The following is an 11,596-nucleotide window of genomic DNA, read 5'->3' as shown; positions in this document are numbered from 1 at the left end:
TCATTTCAAAATGTTATTTAGTTGATTGCTTGTGTAAGTTCTTCTGGATTAACTTTGCGTTATGTTTCTTTGCCGAGTGTTGGATTCATTTAATTATTTAACTATTCTTTTTTTGTTTATATATTTATGTGTGTTATTTATTTACATTATCATGTACGGGTTTGAGCTTATTGAAGAATTTAAAACTCCTTTTAAAGGGATGGCCTCCAATTGTTTCACTCATCATGGTTTTTGCTCTTTTCATATGCTGCGCTACCTATTGTCTGTAAATTTATGGTTCAATTCTTTTACGGGGGCAGTTCTAAGAACGAAACGTCTCACACAGCCATCGGCAGGTGAAGTATGGAACGAGCGTGAATAGAATCTTTAAATTACTTCGAACATCAAATCCGACATCGTTGGACGAAAAACTTTACTAACGAGCATCTCACGACGCAAGTATGCATGTGTGTATGTGTTTGTGTATATATGTTGAATGTTCATCCTCGTCCTGGCTTCATTCGGAAAACTTAAACGAAAAACCGTCCAAAGTCAAAGGGCCAATTGATGAACGGGAAACTTTTCATCGTTTGCCTCAGAAATTACTCATTAAGTGCTGCTTAAAGCCATCGATGAGCTGCACACACCGTGCAACTAAATATAAAGCGCACGAGCTTCTGGAACAACGGGGTCGGGTCGAACGTTTTTCCGACTGGTGTAACGCTTTTAACCAGCATTTGTCCAAGTACAGCAACTTCGTGTTACCGTTTTGCACATTCGATGTCGATTTTCGGAAGCCTCTTTCCACAAGGGGATGATATGAGGGGGACGGAGGTGAGTAAATTGTTTGCACGACCCGTATTTCCATCGCATTTTCACGAACCATTCGCGATGACGAATGACGCAACGGTGACGAACGGAGCCGTTATCGCAACCGGCAAGCAGATTCTTCCTTGACAAACCTACCGGGGTTTTGATCTCGTCTCGAACACGGTTTTCGCCGTGATGGGAAGAGTTTTCCAACCCCACGGGGGATGCAACGGGGCGAAAAGGAAAAGAGTGTTGGAATAAAATGTGCGTCACTTTCCCTACCTTCGCAGGCAACAGAACAGGCAGGCCGAGGAACGAATCGTAAAATTATCGTGGAATTTATTGTCTCCCATTTTGTTGGGGTGGGTGCTGAGCTTTCTCACTCCCTCCAGCTGTTTATTTACTTTTGGGGCACCAAAGCGCCACGGCGCCAGGACGAATGGATGCCTGGATATTTGTTTTTTCTCACGGTGCTGTTTTTTTTTTGCTCGGTTTCCTACAACTTCCAACCCGCTTTTTGCCACTTGCCCGCCTTGGTAGCTCGTGTGATATGTAAATGTGTTTGTAGCGGAAGTGTTGCCACAAAGCACACGCCGTTTGCAGCCACGCCAGGAAGCAGATTAGATGATTAAGAAGAGGTTAATTTATTTGTAGCGTGAACAATTATTTTCCACTTAGGTTGCGCGCGGAAAACGAGCCTCACTTCGCTTTGCACTGTTCCACTGGCGTCCTCTGTTCGGCAAGCGGTCGCACCGATTGCTTTATCAGTCGCAACTCTTTCGTGAAATACGGTGGTACGTTGTAAGTGTTGGTCTTTAAAATGAATGTTTTTACTGATGAGTGAGCTTTGACGGGCTGAACCATTCGGGTGGGGTGGTTTTGTTTCTTTTGTGTTTTATGTTGCGTTCTGCTCAACAAGTGCCAATGGCGCAGCGAGTGCGATGCTTTGGTACTACTGAGAAAAGAGTGTGGAATTTAATGACACATTTAACAATACTATTAAGATAGAATTAATGATACTTTGCGTTTAGAACGGTTTTGGCAGAGGGGGAAATAAGTTGATTTTTTTATAATTAAAATATTTCGGTTCCGTAGTATTACGTACCTATTTTGTTACAGAATGCTTCGTGCGTGCAGTCTAAATGTATGCAATTAAAATGCTTTTAAGTAATTATAGAACTAAGCTATATATAAAAATTGAGTTTTTCATCTTAATCGTAAATACAATCCATGGTTTTGTTAAGCAAACATGATATGACAGAAAATGAATGGAGTTTGTAACATAGGATATGCTTTCTAGTGGGATGCGAGCAAATATCATGAATTCGTTATATTTAGCGATTTATTCATTCTGATAGTATGCATTTTGTACTCGTCTTATTCATCATGATTTAAACCTATAAAAACAAACTTCGTTGAATATATTAAAGTTTAGGCGTCTCTTAGTGTTAGTGGTTGTAAATATTTATTCACTCTGCGTTTTAATATGATCAGCTGTATCAAAACGGAAGTTACAAGAAACAAAGCGGCAATTATGTTGCTCTTCTCGTTGACGCCTGAAGATATGCATTTTACCGCTAATATATTGTCAGATGCCTCAGAGTAAATAATGAAATGAATAATCGAGCGAGAACCGTTTGCCGTATATGGCTGTCCATTGAGGTGAAAAGTTGTCAAACTGCGCCTAAATACTTTGTATCATGTTTAAAAAATATTCCCAAAAATAGTGATTGCATACTTTAAAGAGATAAAATACAAACAGATTCATCGCTATTGAAACCTGAAACATGTTGCTTCCAAAAGTGTAATAGTTTGCCCTCAGTGCATCGACCTGAAAAATAAACCTCACACCTTTTGTTGGCATCCATTCCCTCTTACCAAATCCAGAATGAATGTTGCCTTACAGTGTTCAACATTGTGTAGATTCATCAGAACATCAGACTGCGACACGTTAGTGAAAGTTTGTATACGGTAGAAAGTTTTGTTGCTGTTGCACAATTAAAATCATTCCGTAACGTCAATAATACGTACACGGCGTTCCAAAACACTCTCAGCGTGATTACTTCAATTAATTACAAGCTGCACGGAAAGTTTGCACATTTTACAACCAACTGGCTCCTACTTCGCCCGACCATGCACCGGGAATGGTGGGAGTACGGGGGCAACGTTTACATGTGACCCGAAGTGCGCAAGTGCACAACTTTTCCAACGTTTTTCCTTTTTTCTTTTGCTGCGCTTGTATAGGTGTCTGTGTGTGTGTATTATTAAAGCAACGTCAAGTTGCAGCACGGCCCTAGAGTGTGACTAGGAGTTTCGCACGTCCGTTCATCGTTCCCGTATCGTCTTTATCGTGTTTCTAATTTCCTAATGTTTCCATAAACAGACACGATCCAATTATGATGGGAAGTTGCCCATGGACGTCCATTTGCTGGTGTTATTTCATTCCCCTCCGGTCGGTGCCAGCTGGGGCCGGGTTGGCCGGGCAGGACCAACTTGCGGGTGATAAACTTTCGCTATAACTTATCTGTGCATTAAAATCACTTTGACACCAATTTGTTGGCATACATCTGTAAAAGTTGGAAACTTTTTTATGCTCTGTTGGGTCGTTTTTTTCTGCCTATTCTTTGCCTGCTCTAACCACCGGTTAGGGCTGCAAATTATCCTCGACAGGTTTCCTCGGTACGCATCACAATCTTGTGCGCGTTTGTGAAGCATTTTGTGCGCTCTCAAGCAGCAAGTAGCGGCTGTGTTGGCTTTCTTTGACCGGCCCGTGCGAACCAGAGTTTCATTCGTACTTTCAATTTGAAGCAATTACCAACCCGGACCCGAAAAGCCGAAGATGATGAGATGGCCGTCAGAGGATTGTTGGAAAAAAATAGCGCATTGCATTGGAAAAGCCAGGCAGGCAGGTCCGGTCAGGGGTTTCTGCATGAAGCAACTTTCTACGGGCTTGCTTTAAAAGGTTTCGAACGGAACGGAAGGCAAACTAGACAAAGAAAACAGACGAGAACGAAAAACAAAATCAAGAGCGGAAGAGGGAAATAAAGATGTGCCTATGTCCGGGGAAAGATTTTTCCTGCAAATGAGATGAGTGGAAAGAGGCGAAGAAAACTAGATATAAAAGGATGGCAAAGAATACTTTAGTTTCAAGTTTCCACCATGGGTGAACCAGGCAGAAGGATGGGCAGAATGTTGGAATATCGTTGGCTATCATTGCCGTTGGTTGATTTCGTTATAATTTTCACCGGTTCGTTGGCCATTTGGTTGGTTGCTGGTTGCTGTACTTCCGGTCACTATTTCCCGAAGGGAACGTTGGGATGAACTGCAGCCAAGACGGAACTGTCGAGGGAAACCCACGAAGTTGGACAGGGTGGAAAAGCGGAAATGGAAAACGGCCTGGTTAGTGGTTCTGGTGGCCCTGCATCGATAAGATGCTGTGTTCCCTTTGCCTAGTGGCGGTATCGTTTGCTTCTTGTAGGGGGTTTTGGTTTTTCATCCCTTTTTTGTTCGTCTTTCTTCTTATAGTTGCTTAATGATGAAAGTTTTATTATAAGTAATCATCTATAGCAATTAGAGTTTTGTTCGCATTTTTTTCTTCCCATTTTATTGTGCAATCGCAAGTTTTCCTTCTTTTGAATTCACGTTTGCTGAAATCAATTCGTTGTAAGAGGGTTTCTTTGCAAAATGAACCGAACGCTAAATTTTAAAGATATTTTACATAAATTGAGAATATAGAAAAATAGAATACGTTTATCGTTATGTACGACAAGTTTTACATTTGCGCTTTCGCTTATTTCTGTTTTAGTACACACAGTATAATTTATTTATTTCCATTATGACAGCCAAAAACCTTCATTCCAGTGATGCCAGTATAATTAGTTAAAAAAATGTGAAGTAGCATAAAATGGCATAAAACAAGAACATGAAACGAAGAGAAATAAAGTTTTTTTTTATGATTACGCAATGAATATTCCGCGTACTTTTCATCCTCCACGTTCAATTGGCACCCTTTATGTTGTTGTGTTTATGGCCCTGTGCATAAGAGTGTGTCGGGACAACGAAATTCGTTTCGTTTGTTCGTTCATACACCCAATTGCACCGAAGCGACGTTTCACGTCCCGAAGCGATTCCTTTTGCCGTTGTGCATGAAACCAGTTTTCTATTTTCGATTTTTCAATTGTTCTTTTCGCGCGAAACAGCCGTGAATGCTTTTTCATCTCCTCCAGCGTATAGCTGCATGATGAAACGATGCTCATCTTAAGGAAACATCTGCAAGAATACGACCAACCCACAAGGGTCGAAGCTCTGTTGATTTGATGATCCGCGAGGTTCTTCACGGTTGTGTATCCCTTCGATGCTGCGTGGCTGCAGATTCTTAGCAGAAAAGACACGCGGGATGGGACGCCTTTCGTGCGCCAAGTTACGTAAAGAAAATGTGCTCTTAAATCTTGTAAAAGCGAGTACTTCAAAGGGCACTGGGTGGGTGTGATTTTTTGTTTGCTTTGGTGTTGCCGCTACAGCTGCTGCCTCTGTTGCTGCTGCTATGAAGCACAACAAGATAAGTGGTACAAATTGAATAGGGCCGGTTTGGTATTGTTTTCGGGATAGCTCTTCGAGGGGTAAAGTATTGTGGATCAAGCCCATCCTTGACCGAAAGATCGGGAGTCGTTGAATTTGAATAGAATAATTTAGCTACCAGTTGTGTGCTGAAACGCGCTGAAGGAGCACTTTTGGTTTTTTTGTGGTGTCTGCTCACATCGTCTCAATAACAATATCTAGCGATGGTGATTATTTTTTCCATTTTTCGGTGGATATTAGCACAATTCTTATATATTAGCTGAAGAGAATGAACTTGTAACAATGAAAACAAAACAAAATAGATTAGCAGGTTTAAAACATTTAGTGAAAGAGAAGTATGTGTTTTCATGCATTTTTTTCGTTCTTTTGTTCATTTAATTGTCCTTCTTTTTAAGTATGCTTTGGTAATTCCTACAGGATTAGCTCTGCAAACTGTTTTACTTTTATTGAACACATTTTCCCTGAAGTTTGCATAAAGATAGGAGTTTGTACACTTTTTAGGTCGTTTCGAACATCGAACTCGGAACTGAAACTGGTCATTTGTCATTGCATACTTTTAGGCGTATAAATCATAGGAACATTCAATAACTGGATATCGTAATGATTCATATGTTTTTAACGTGTCAACTATGGATTGAATATTTATACTGCTCAAAGCATGGTCATGTCTCGATGCTGCTAATTTCTTGAGAATATTCGATAAATCTTGTAATGGGTTATTTGGTAATTTTGTTGGGCGAATTGCATACTTGTAGGCTGTTTTTGTAGCATGGCTTATATCTTATGTTCCAATTTTAAATTCTTTGTAGTATGTTTTCATCTCACATAATTTTCTAATACAATTTGTTATTATTTAAAAAAAATATTACTCCGCTAGTATGCTACTAGTTTTAATAGTATGCTGTTTTGATGACATAAAATGATTCATCTTTTCTTGGCGTCCGTTCGTGTAAAGACCGGCGCCCCGGGCCGCCCCATAATATGATCCATTCAGTAATAACTCAGGCCTGTGCGTTTCATCTATAGAGATCATCCTCTGATTATTTGACTAGTTGATTATTTCCCAAATTCATCAAAATGGGCGAAGCGTAACAAACAAGCACAACGGAAAAGTAAAACCAAAAAAAAAACAATTTGCTGCTAATTTAATATTTCCACCCACTGTGTTAGGGGCTCGAATGTGGGCGGGAATGATGTGACTGTTGCCGCAAATCAACAACAGATTGGAAAAGCTTCCCACTACCTTACTGACTCGTTTCGAGTTCGTTTTGTTTTCCCAACTGGTTGCGACCGGGGTGGGAAAATAATCCGAATAGCAATAAAAAAAACAAAAAGAAGAAGAAGCGCAAACAACCAGCTCGAGACAAACGGCAACCAAAGGTACATAGTGACACATCCTCATCATGTTTCCGGGATCCTTAATCCCGCTACCGGAAGGTGGCGAAAGTAGACAAATGTTTCAATTATTATCCCTCCACTGTTTGGCGCAGAGCGTCGGGCAAATTGGTCAGCATTTGTGACAGGACGAAAAAAACGCACACACACCGCGGAACCTCCGGGTGACATCATCTTAGTGCGGCCAACGTGTATCATCGATTTGCGTTTTTGGTCGGTGCTGGCACGGAAGGAGCCTTTTCGCATTAACATTTTCTTTTCAGCCTTAGCACAAGGGACATTCGCTGGAAATAGCGGTTGCTCAACAGTGCGTAGGCAATGGTACAGTTCCCGTGTTCCATTTCCAGTGAAGTGACAGTTTTCTGTACCCAGTGCAAATTCAATCGGACCATCACCATCCTTCGGACCCATGAATAAAGCTTGGTGGTAGGTGCAGAAGCATTAGCTCTGCAGCTTCCGGTGTGTAGTGTCTGGGTGCGCTTTTGGGGGACGTACTCGCTGGGCTTTCCTTCCGTACCCCGAGACCGGAGACGTCTGCGAAATGAAATGGAACGGAACGGAACGGAATGGTGGCAATGATTTTCCCAGACATTAGCCTGGAATCTTGACGATTATTCATCATGTCAGTTGTGTTGCCGTTTCATCACACCGTCCTGTATGCTCCTCCTGATGGAGATGTATGTGGGTGGGTGGGAATGTATGTGGGAAGTAAGGGGAGGTTTTCCTTCGAGTGGAACCGCCTTCTTCCTTCCTTCTTTCCGGGTTTCCTAGCTCGATGCTCGGAGAAGGATAAAGCACTGAATTTCTTGTTCTAGGGTTCGGTTCGGTCGGTTGCGATTACGTCAGGAACGCTTCATTGAGGGTGCAGATAAAGTGAAAAGCTAAAAGGACGCCGGGGCCGAATCTTCTCGGCATTCGAGGGGTATTTTTTTGGGGAGGTGTATCTTTTTTCCCGCGTAGCAGATGGGAGATATGGGAAAGGAGGATAAATTCTTCGCTCCCCGAAGTAAAGTTCTTTGCGAAGAGCGAGCGACACTGCTTTCCACGTTAGTTTGACAAAGGACACAGGCGGAAGATGTGACATTTTTCTAAGGCTTCGAAGCTTTTTTGCTGGCGACAGCGAAATGAGAAAAGGTAAGGGAAGGGAAAGGGGAGCAGAGAAAGAGGAAAACATCGCGACCAGACACATCAGTAGGCCATGTTCTTGGGTTGGTTCAGTCGTTTCGGAAGAAAAAGAGAAAGAGATGCTTCTTTTAATGATCTGTTTCTACTGAATGCATAAGACGTGGTAATGTACACGGCGCTGTGTCGAAGATGGCCATGAAAGACACCAAAAGAAGAAAAAAAAAAGACGAAGAGCTGTGAGGCGAAAATTAAAGATTTGCCATTTTGCGTGACAGATTATGATTAATTGATTGTAAAACGGAGGCCCACGCATTCATAGTAGATTCAGCAATTCGTAGTAGCAATTCTAAAAGTAGTAGTAGTAGTAGTAGTAGTAGTAATAGTAGTAGTAGTAACCGTAGGCTTAATCACTATGAGTACTAGCTTATTAGAGGTTTTGTTGTACCCTTTATCTTTAAAGCACGCACAGCTAAGTTTGCATCATTTACGGTCAGAGAGTACACCATTTCATTGACGTTGAAATGGTCCGAATTTTTGGAGGATGCGTTTTTGCATCGTATTCTTCGTGTTTCGGTGGTGTTAAATGGGATCGTTTAGAGTAACCGCAGCTTGATTTTGTACTGAAGAAAAGAAGCGGGTAGAAGTGTGCTGGTGTGTCGCTTTGAGGTCATTTTATGGGTTTGTTCAGATGGTTCCGTTGAGTGACAGATAGGATGACTGATGGTATATGCTCATGCAGTGTGGTCGGTCCCAGGCCGTCGTTGGTGTGTGCTTTAAGAGTAGGTGCCTTTAAACGAGCCGTCACAATATGGCCGAACGCTTCGGGTTTTTGTTTGCAACGAGATACGCCATAACGTCTATCCGCTACGTTCCTGTTTGCGTTGAGTAAGCGAGTGAGTGAGAAAAAAAATCACGAGAACAACGCTTTGTGAGTGAGCATGATGTTATTGGCTAGAGCGGATAAAATAACCATCCTGTCTACTGGCCTCCCGTAAAGAATTATTATCTGCCAGTAATAAAAGCCAATATTACGGCAATAATAAAATATTTGCTGACTTTAGCAGCCGTCAAACGTGGTGTGTTGTGGGTGGGCATATGGATGTGGTATCCTTCAGTCTGGCGCGTCAAGTCTATTGATCCAACGCGAACGCTGACGTGAGGATGACAGCCCAGTCGCATCTCGCTGTAACGCGTTACAATTCGTTCGTAACTTGCCCCAGCCCGCGTAGTAATCCCACCGAAAGATGGCAACCTATCCATAACGAGGCGAACCAATTTGGCTCGGAGGCAAAATTGTTCTTGCAAAAGTGTTTCGAAACTAAACTGGGGCTCCGCGTGCCGCAACGTCCCCGTTTTTTGCGGAGAATGTGTGCGCGATCGATCGGATCGAATCGATTGCGTTCCGGGTGCCGTGAAGCTCACCCGCTGCGAGTGTGAACTAATGGTCCTATCTGTTGTTGTTCTCGTTGATTTTCCTTTGCCTCTGTACACCTCATGTGCCGCCATGCTCGATGTGAGTGTGGACGCTTATAGGCCGTGAATTATGATAGTGCGTCAGCGATTTTTATTCGATCCGGTTCGGGATTTAATGAGGATTTGGTGTTGGCTTGTGTGGTTTGGCGTGTCGGGGTACGCTGTTCCCCGCGATGATGGATGTGGTTGACGTGACGGGTATGAAGGAGCAACATCGGATCGGCCCTGACAATCATGCTCGGTAAGATGGGAAAGTGGATAGTTTATCCGATTTTTCACGTAATTTTCCTTCCAAGACAGTGCCTTTTATTTCGTCCAAGTACAAACAATAGGTTAATATTGACTAGCAAATATTACTTATCCTTTTTATATTTTCAAACCTGTAATAGAGATCAACGACAATATGTAATTAAACATAACATACTACTTGTAAAATTGGGACCTAGCTCACCCAAAAGCGAACGCTCCATGGGGCTCCCTGTTCGTGCAGCCATGTGCACACAAAGAGGTAAACAATCATTCAGTTACTAGACGAGAAGGAGTTAAGAACTGTACAACGCTGCTAGTGTTGCCTTCTATGGCTATGAAACCTTTCTCCGGATGTTCTATACGGGACTGAATATTATTAGGTCAACAGATTGAGGCTAACTTTCGCAAAAGGTCAATGGCATATTGTTCGATGGGTACTGCGTATAGGTAGGTTGAAGGTTTTCCGTGAGCCTTGCAGAGTGGGTAGAAACGGAAATTGTTCCATTGAACTGGATCGTAGGTGGCTCGTAGCGTATCGAAACATCAGCGAACACTGGAACAGAATTGTCCAAATATGATACATCTACTACGGCACAGTTCCCTAAGCGCTTTGTGGCACCATCTCTTTTGTAATTCCCAAATGTGGATGATACGTATTGTTGTGTTAAGTTTCCATTCTGTAAGTTAACATTTCAAATAAAGCAGTCAAAACGGTACGTGGGCTTAGCTGTTCATGCAGATACTTCATGCCTATCCCAACTGTGGTGTTGGTAGCTTGCCAAATATCAAGGAACCAGTTTGAGCGGCAGTATCAATCGTTTCTCGTTTATGAACGACCGTGGGTATTTTAATTTAAAAGAAGTGGTAAAATGATTCTATTCAGGATGCAGGAAAACGATGTGAATAAACCTAAAATATAGCATGCAGTTGATTCTAAAATAGCTTTCAGGAGGTTTATGGATATTGTTAACAATTTTCGCCTTAGTTTCGGTTAACAATTAGAAATATAAAAAATCTCATTTCACAAATGTTTTGCGTAAGTTTAGGTGTTTTAAATTTGATTTGTTTACATTGATCATGAATTGAAGGTCAATTTGCGCCTTATACTATGCAATTGGTATAATACTTTATTTTTTTTTAATTTTTGAATGCTGAATGTATTTTGAAATGATATAAATATATCTTTTACTTCTTTGAAGCATTTACCATGGATGTTTTCAAATGCTTTTAAAATCATACATCATTTGACTCATGTGACAAAAGAGCATTTATCATCTAAAAATGCGCTAGTCTAAGTGCTCCTCCGCAAGTACGGGTACGAGTTGAGTGAGTTAGTTTTTTCTTATTGTTGCATTTAGGCTACATCATCACTGGCATGGTTGAAACGATTTGAATCTACATTCTGTGGTGGCGAATCCCAAACAAAAAAGGAACTCGCTCTAAGTGTTCATAGTTTGAAGATTTTCTTCAATTCGTTTCTCTCCCATTCACTCCATACTGCTGCGCTCAACACTTTCGGCTTAGTTTGTGGACGGAAATTGTCGTATGTTTTGTGAAATTGGCCACCATGTTCCAGTGTGTTCCGGCGACGTTGCAAACAAACAGTGAGCGAGCGGGTGTGCGAGTGCGGCCGATGCCAGTCCGTTCGGTGCAGCTACCGTTTGGTGGAAAAGTTTTTTTTTCTCCGCCTCATGTTACTTTGCACGATGCAGAAATGTACGAACAGGTGGAGGGCAGGTGAGCACCACCCTCCCAAAAAAAAAGAAGTAGTTGGGATTTGGCAAACAATTTTTCTCCCGTACTCCCGGTACCAGGGGTTTCAATGCTGGTTCTGTGGAATGAATTGCTCGTCCTGTTGTTCAAACGGCTGGTTTGGGTAAAATGTTGTTGCTGCGTTTCTAGGTGGTTAGGTGTGCAAACGTGTATCGAAATTGCTAATGCTAACAATGTTCTCGCATTCTGGGTGGACAGGTTTTGTGTTTCGCGT

General features: G+C 42.0%; 1 protein-coding gene across 2 annotated transcripts in view; it reads left to right on the top strand.

Annotated features, from left to right (window-relative positions):
- Positions 1-11,596, top strand: part of LOC128301886 (voltage-dependent calcium channel subunit alpha-2/delta-4) — a 49,084-nt gene that overhangs the window by 27,232 nt on the left and 10,256 nt on the right. The window lies entirely within an intron of this gene.

Source organism: Anopheles moucheti, chromosome 3 (assembly GCF_943734755.1).
Source record: "Anopheles moucheti chromosome 3, idAnoMoucSN_F20_07, whole genome shotgun sequence".
Lineage (NCBI taxonomy): Eukaryota > Metazoa > Arthropoda > Insecta > Diptera > Culicidae > Anopheles > Anopheles moucheti.
The sequence above is the reverse complement of the archived record's forward strand: the minus strand, read 5'-3'. Positions and strand labels throughout refer to the sequence as shown.